The sequence below is a fragment of the Schistocerca americana genome, chromosome 5 (assembly GCF_021461395.2).
Source record: "Schistocerca americana isolate TAMUIC-IGC-003095 chromosome 5, iqSchAmer2.1, whole genome shotgun sequence".
Taxonomy (NCBI): Eukaryota; Metazoa; Arthropoda; class Insecta; order Orthoptera; family Acrididae; genus Schistocerca; species Schistocerca americana.
In genome coordinates this window covers 419,149,311-419,158,273 of record NC_060123.1, presented here as the reverse complement: position 1 = coordinate 419,158,273, position 8,963 = coordinate 419,149,311, and positions in this window count along the sequence as shown.

Sequence of the window (8,963 nt, the reverse complement as noted above, 5' to 3'; positions counted from 1 at the left end):
CAGTTTAGTCTTGTAACATTCATAAGTTAAATGTGCCAGTTGAAATGAAAAGCATTCCACTACCAACAGATCAACTACACAGTCCTATAGAAGGAGAATGGCTAAAAAATGGAGTATTGTTCACAAAATCTCATTACATGGCCTAGTTGATTATTGTTCATACTGTACATAATTTCTCCAGTCTGACATTCAAAATTAGTAGCACCATTGGTCACACTGGAAACAAGTTTCCAACGCGCAACTGCCCAAACAGTATGCATTTGTGGAGGTGCACCTATTGAAATGAGTGTTAAAAATTAACCTGCAGAACAGAAGATCAGGTAAACTCACAATGTCTATCAGAGTTATTCCTGGCAGTGGGATCCAGTACAGGAAGCCCACTGCAAAATATGTGTACTGCTTATCAGCTGATTTTGGTGACCAGAAATATGGTTCAAGCCTAACTTCTAGGTTTCTCCAAATACAAGATTACTGGATTGATGGGAAGAGCACTACTCTACTAAGCCGTGAAACTGCTGTGTACCCCTAATTAACTGTGCGCTTGCAGTACGATAACTGCTCTAGCTTGCTGCAGCATGTGTATAGCCAGCATGTCGCTCATTTAGAGATGGCGTTTTACTGTTCACCCTTATCAGCTGTAGCTAATGAAATATAGTACAAAATTATGTTGCTGATCCAGCTACCTTACTTAAAATGCAGCAGTCTTACAGTTCACTTCCATCATGGAGCTGAAAGACAATACGCCAAAATGCTGCAACAATTATTTCAGCAATAGAAGACCAAAATCTTTTATTTTCAATTGCGTTCCCTCTCACTGTTGTTGTTGTTGTAGTAGTCTTCAGTCCTGAGACTGGTTTGATGCAGCTATCCATGTTACTCTATCCTGTGCAAGCTTCTTCATCTCCCAGTACTTACTGCAACCTACATCCTTCTGAATCTGCTTAGTATATTCCTCTCTTGGTCTCCCTCTACGATTTTTACCCTCCACGCTGCCCTCCAATGCTAAATTTGTGATCCCTTGATACCTCAGAACATGTCCTACCAACCGGTCCCTTCTTCTTGTCAAGTTGCGCCACAAACTCCTCTTCTCCCCAATTCTGTTCAATACCTCCTCATTAGTTATGTGATCTACCCATCTAATCTTCAGCATTCTTCTGTAGCACTACATTTTGAAAGCTTCTATTCTCTTCTTGTCCAAACTATTTATCGTCCATGTTTCACTTCCATACATGGCTACACTCCATACAAATACTTTCAGAAACGACTTCCTGGCAGTTAAATCTATACTCTATGTTAGCAAATTTCTCTTCTTCAGAAATGCTTTCCTTGCCATTGCCAGTGGTACCTTCACCATATTGAAGTGGTTTTTTACCAGTGCTCCATCTCTCATTCTTATACAGCCTGAAAGTCTTGAAAGATGCCCCGGGGGGTCAGATCATTATCCATCTTGATAGTAAAATAAAGTGCTTCAGAGTTGACTGGAAGAGAGGTCCAGTACAGATATAAAACAGGACGTGACTTATTTCCCTCTCCAAGGCATTGGGTGTGGAGACTGGAAAAAGCAGCTTAACCTTTCCAAAGAAAACAGCACTGCCTCCACAGTAAGCAACTTATTGGTGTAATCTCGACAGTTTCAAGAAGTTAGACAGTTCATAGAGGAAATGTACCAAAAACACAAACACATTGATGCCAGGATGAGGCAGGTTTTATAATAATTCAAAAGAGGAACTTGGAAGTCATCATATACCTTGCTCCACTGCAGTGCTAACACAGAGTTTTAGATACCATAAATTGCTCACATCACAGGTTCAGCTACAGGTTGGGTAGATATTCTCTTTAATCTCGAATCACTTTCTTCCACTTTTGCTGATTAATTCACTTAAGAGGAGACTGTTTAAAACTGTTTTGCAAAATGTGCATGTTTCTATCAGTGATAAATTTTGTGAAGGTTGTCTGAAATTGGTGGTTGTTGCACAAAGCATTGATGCATTCACAAAATGATTGATTGAAGAAGATTGTGTGAGACTGACTTTGAGACAGACACATCCTTAGGCATTTCAAACACTATAGTACTTTCAATTTTGCATGAACATTTAGCTGTAAAAAAGATCCATTTCCAATTGCTTCTACACTAGTTAACTAAATTTCAAAAACAAGTTTGTATCATTTGGTGTAGGAAATATTTAAAAAATTTTGATCACATATATGCAAGACCTATACACAACATGATAAAAGGAGAAGACACTTGGATAAATTCATATGAACCAGAAACTAAGAAGTGGTCAACTATGTGGAAGACCCAAGATGGACTAAAACCAATGAAGTGGTTCATTCGCAAAGCACTTCCAAGAAAATGTGACATGTAGCAAAAATTGCTTTACCGAATCAAAGAACAGTAATGCCAAATACTATGCAATGAGTTCTGCAACGAGTCATTGGTGCAGGAAGGAAAAACAACTGAAAAATATTAAACATTTTTCACTGTGACAATGCCAGCTGTCACCCAGCATGTAAAGCAATTGATTATTTAACAGAGAAAACCAATGAACTAATGCCATTATCTTCATTCCTCTGATTTATCACCTGAAAACTTCGTATTGTTCCCTTACGGCAAACAGAATCCAAAGACAGTGATTTCCATCACCTCAAGAAACTGATGAGTTCTTCCAAAACCATATTTTTTTTTTGGATAAAGAAATGTTTCTAGATGAAAAACATGTGAAAATGTGTAAGCTTCAAAGGTGAGTAGTTTGAGAAATAATAAACTAATTTGTGCTTTTTTTTTTCATTATTTTTGTGAAAACTTGTTTCCGCACACCCAGTATTGCTTCAGAAGAGGAAGTGAGACTTCTGATAAATATACAATGTAGCAACTGGTATGTTGGCCACATTCATCTGGTGAAACCATTTCACCACACCATACTTTTTTATAACAGCGGCATTTGGTAATGTATATATGCAAAAGCTTTGCACTCTTTAAGTCCAAATACTTTCATCACAGTCAATTTGAGGATCTTTACATGAATGTGCATACATTGATATATAATACAGAAGGCCCACAAAGAATATCAGAAAACACCTCTCAAGGTACAGTCATTAGCCCAATAGCGAAGGCCTATACTGCCGATAAACTTCTCTACCACCAAATATTAAACCATTACAATATGAAAATGATATGTGTGGTGTCACCGTCAGGCATCACACTTGCTAGGTGGTAGCCTTTAAATCGGCCGCGGTCCGTTAGTATACGTCGGACCTGCGTGTCGCCACTATCAGTGATTGCAGACCGAGTGCCGCCACACGGCAGGTCTAGAGAGACTTCCTAGCACTCGCCCCAGTTGTACAGCCGACTTTGCTAGCGATGGTTCACTGACAAATTACGCTCTCATTTGCCGAGACGATAGTTAGCATAGCCTTCAGCTACGTCATTTGCTACGACCTAGCAAGGCGCCATGTTCAGTTACTATTGATATTGTAAATAATGTACAGACAAGAGCTACGTTTAACATTAATGGATTAAAGTTAAGTATTCCACCAGTTACCTCCTTTTTTTCTGAAGTCTAAATTCCTTGTCCTGTTCCAGACCTCACGCCAGCCTGCGTAAGCTAAAACGCGTGCCTTTCGGCTTCCTCTAAAAATCCTGTGGGCCCTCCTGCCAGCCCACAACAATATGCTCCTCTACTCTATGACCATATTACTTGATGGCTGACTGGGGGGGGGGGGGGGGGGGGAGAGAGAGAGAGAGAGAGAGAGAGCGCTATCAGTACTGTATACAAACACAAACTAGTGTTTACTTAAAGATGTTCACAGTAGCTGATATCAATAACCTCAACTTTAAATTTCCAGTGTCATCTTCCACAGCAAGCACAAGGAACAAATATTCTTGGAGCATTGGCCATTGGTTGGTGGGGCACACATCCCACTATGATATTCACACTATATTAGTCACTGGTGGAACCTCAATCAGATTATGGTACAATACATTACCAGTGTGGCATCAAGTTGGGACTTGAAAAATGCAATAACACTGTATTACAATCTACATTGAAGCAATACCACTTCAGAAGTGATGGAAATGGCTGTCCATAGTCAGCATCTGGCAGACAAACATATGTCACCAACGAACACAAGCTATTGAACCCCCACTTGTTCAGAAACTAGCAGCCTGACCAACAGAAAGCCTGTTGGCAGAATTATAGTTTATCTTTTGAAACAAACACACACTTCTGAATAGTAATCACAGTTTCACAGAAATGCTTCTCTGCTACCCACTTCTTTTCTCAGGCATTCATTTATTGAAATGTGCCACTAACAAGATATTCGTGGCAATCTTGAAAATACCGGTCATATGTAATAGAAGTATTTACTGTTGCAATAAAAATAACAGATTAATCATTTCTTGACAGCATCTTCTTTTACTCTGATCTCCAAGCATAGCACTCATACTCGATCCCTCAGAACACATCAATGGTCATTGTGCTAAATTCTTTGTTCTACAGCCATTTAAGGCTAAATCGTATCTAACTCATTTAGTGTAATGCTTGCTCTCTAAAGTTAAGCATGATAGATAAATGACAACCTATATCTTGTCAACACAATAATGCCGACGATGGTTGAGCAGCACCCATATGAAATGGCGGCAGAATTCCACTAAACACCAACTCGGCAAGGAATTCTGCAAAATGTGTGTGTGAACCACCTCACAAAGGATGTGCAAGGCACATTGATTACCTGCTTATCCCCTTTTCAATGTATTCAGCCACATCCCTTAAATTTAAAGTAAGGTGATAAAATGTGAGACACAAAATGTAACAGCACAGAAGTCATCATAATCACAACCAGAGGTCTCACTTATCTGGTAACTTAGCTGTACCTATCCAGCAAGAAAAAAAAAAACAAACATTCGAAAGCTCTTCTGTTGCTGTCCGTCTCTGTAACAAGCTACTCTGCTCACAATTCGAAGCCGTGTTGCATTCAAGAAACGGTTGATGCTCTTGTCTCAACCTCCCAACATTTCCCTAAAAAATGTACGCATGTGGCTAGTTTCGCTCTCATAGATTATATTTATTTCTCGTTTCATTTTTCAATCAGTCAACCCCATCTTTTTCCCCTCTCTCTTCATTACTGGTGTTACATCGCCTTCCTATTTCTCCCCCACGTCCATTGTTGACAGTGCACTCTGTGTAAATTTACCTGATTGCAGTCATCTACTTTTCCATGAACTAATTTCAACTCTTTTTGTTCTCTCCTACAAATACCTATTGCTTTCCGCTATTTATATAACAGTTGCTTTCAAGTGTTGCATCCCATATTAAATGCAATTATTTTTATAATATTTGTCATTATGTGAACTTAATTTGTAGAATAACTAGTAAAATGTAAGAGGGCCTTATGGCACTAATCTTCTCAAGAGAAATAAAATAATTACAACCTATCTCCAAATCCCACCATCGCCCTCACCAAACTTATGGATTGGACGTATAGAAGATGGTGCCTAACATCCATCATACAAATGCATTTCCACCCTTTAAACTTCTCCACTAACGGGGTGTCAGAGTCTTCAACCTTTGAGGGGTGACCTGGCCACCAAGTAATTTTATGCAGGAAACCAACATCCCCAATCATGTCTCAGTTGATAGTGTAACATTAATATGCTGTTTAATTTTTACCTTGTTAGAGCCTTCGTATAACCCTTAGAGTATGCACCAATTTCATTCTAGAATAAATTAGTGTAGTTATACTTTTTATTAATTTCCTGCCTCAGTAATAAAAAAAAAAAAAGAGTTCTATTATTATACGTTATCAGCTATTGTGTGTTCTGTACGTTCTTACACTGTTTTACATATTTATATCAAGATATGTTTCTTATGAGTAAGCAACCAAGCACATAGTATGTACACCAAACATCAATGACAAAGTGTTTGGCATCTTACTGGCATTGTCACCTCTATTTTCCTTGTACCGATGGTGTGGCTTATTGTGATAACAGTTTTAAAATTCTCAAACAATGTATTCCATTGTAGACATTTCTGCTTATCGTTGACTCCTGATGTTCCCACAACCTGGGATCAAAGTGACACTCACCTTAACAAAAAGAAGCAGTATATAAACTCTGAAAGCTATTCATATTATTTTCTACTTTTAAGTGTTTTTATCAATAGTAATAGAAATTGCACCTACTGAAGGTAAGCATTGCTCATCCTATGTCTCCTTGTGATTTTAAGATTTTAAATGAATTTGATACATCACGGCAGTAATTTGTACTCCAACCAATAATATTATGAAGATGGCAGACAACATGTCTATGTAAGTGACAAGTGTACATCTGTTATTTTAGTTATAAATAATTTGTTGCCCGAACTAAGCAACACTATACAAATGTGAAATTCACCAAAACTTTGTTTTGAAAATAACCACTGCACAGTATAACAAATTTTCAGAGATATCTGTCCATGTTAAACTGCTGACAAAAATCTCACATTATATATATTACCCATTGGTTACACAAAGTGTTGTATTCAGAAAAAAGGAATATAGTGTTTAACAACCATTTCACAATGTCATCAGAGAAGTCATATTTCTCGCTTTTATGGATAAATAATTTATCTTGCAATCTACACTAGTCACTATATCTTCACTGTTCACGTCTCACGATACCTTCTCACATACATATTTGCGATGAAAGTTAATGTCTTCAGTATGTCAATTCGTCATGGCTAAACAGCTTCCAGATTTCAGCATACATAATCTTCAACGTTACACATCAAAGTTTGTATTACCCCAAATTAAAATCTAACTGTGACTACTACACTTAATGTGATTAAACATGTTACAAATTTGCTTAACACATTGGCTGCTGCACATATATTGATGTTTCACAGCCATACCAGGGCATCCAGAAGTAAAGGCTCTATTGTGACTGCACGGTAGTTTGTAACATTTCAGTTTCAAATTACAGGTAACTCTTACCCGTATGTCTTCTACCCCTTCTTGCTATTTCCATCGTAAGTCTTTTCATTGGCAAATCTCAATTTGTAGGTGGTTTATGCGTATCATACTTATGCTACACTGGCTTGCTAAAACCAGTGCTATATGATGGTAAAACTATGTTGTCAGAATCTCTTCAAAACCTATAAACTATCAATGAAGCGATAGATCACGTTAAGTTTCATGTATGTATTAATTCCCAATTCACCTGTTCTACTGTGTTGAGCACACATACAAAACTGATCTCATTTCTCTACACTTTTTCCCCTTGATTGTTAAATATTGAAATTAGGTTTGAAGTACACTACCAAGATATGACTAATGTGCCTTTGGAATTACATCACTTACAGTTGTGTTCCCAGAATCAGATCACTATCATCTGTATTGTTTTTCCCTTCATGTATGACAAACGTGTCATCATATTTTACTATTATTTTTTTGGTGGAAGGTTCCTTCTTGAAAAATATTACACTATTACAAAGTTTTCCTTAAAATGTAAAAAATAACAAGGAAAACATGTCATTTTACATCCTGCCTGATGATAGGATGTGCCTGATTTTCAGTGAGCTTTTGTTTCTGGAATATCTTACAAACATGTATGACAAGCTACTATTCCATCAGAGACGACCAAAAAATGCAGCTCACCAAAGAAACTTTCTGAAGCATAAACATTTTTCCAATCTGGCTTTATGTACGACAGTTTCAATTTTCATCGATTTTTCAAGGCAAAAGCGTGAACGGTATATCCCCAGCATTGAAAGATTTATTTGTGTAAGTGATGTCTTAGAACTGACACATGTTAAGGACCTTTGAGGGCCACCGTTGTGTAGTTAGCAGTATGTCATTTATTCTAAACATGTTTGCTTGTCTTTGACAGTTTAAAACAGTTTCTTACCTGGAGGAGAGACATGACAGAATTAGGAATACCAGATATAACACTAATTGGAAGAGTCTTCTCAGTATTTCTGAAGGTAGCTTATCTATGGTTTGCATATATTGTCTGTTAAATATGTGTGTTTGAGTGACAAGCTTGATTCATTACAATGCTATTCAAATATTTGAGTACAGAAATAAATCGGAAATCAGATATGTTTGTAGGAACGCGAAGAGCAATGCAATAAATGGACAAGTAACAAGATTACTTGTTCCCAATAAATGGATTTTGATTACTATAATTAAAAAAGTTGGTTTTTATATGCACCTCATAACTAAAGAAACCCCACTGATAATGAACCATATACATGCCCTGCCTGTTATAAAGTGAGGTCAGTATTTCACACTAGTTTAGCAGCAGTATTTTATTACCAATACTTAACTTTTCCAGATCTTGACAGTAATTTTTTCTGTATTAAAAAAAGTGCGTGTGCATATGGGTTACTGTTTACATGACTGCAAAAGATGTCTTACAACATTGACACCACTGTTTTTATCCTTGTCGTAAGCTCCTTTCAATGCTTTGTACATTACAGGAAACATTACCTATCAGCATATTTTATGATATTACATACATTTCACCATGGCTTAATTATAATGGGTAACTCAATAATTTTACCATACTATTGGCTTTGGTAACAATCTTAATTGAGAGTTTTACGGTTCTCATTCTTTGTTAGTCACACATGAATTTGTAAACTGTGTATGCAGTAAATGGTTGTATGGATCACACACAGCAATGCTTGTCCTTCAGTTTTATTGCACATTTTGTTTTCTGCCACTGTCTACCTTTCAGAAGCTCTATTCATTGTCAGGCTCTATTCATTGTCAGTGAAACAGAGATATGCCACTGATCCAGCTGGGCATTGTGAAGACACCGTTTTCCCACATTTGATAGGAATCACTCACATACAAAAACTGCTGTTGGAATCGACCAAGAGTTTGTTGGTGCAGTAAAGACACCCTTCCTTTGACCCACCTCTGGTAAAATCCAAAATTACAGGCTTGCTCACTTTATCTGAATTGTTCAGATAATTGTTCTG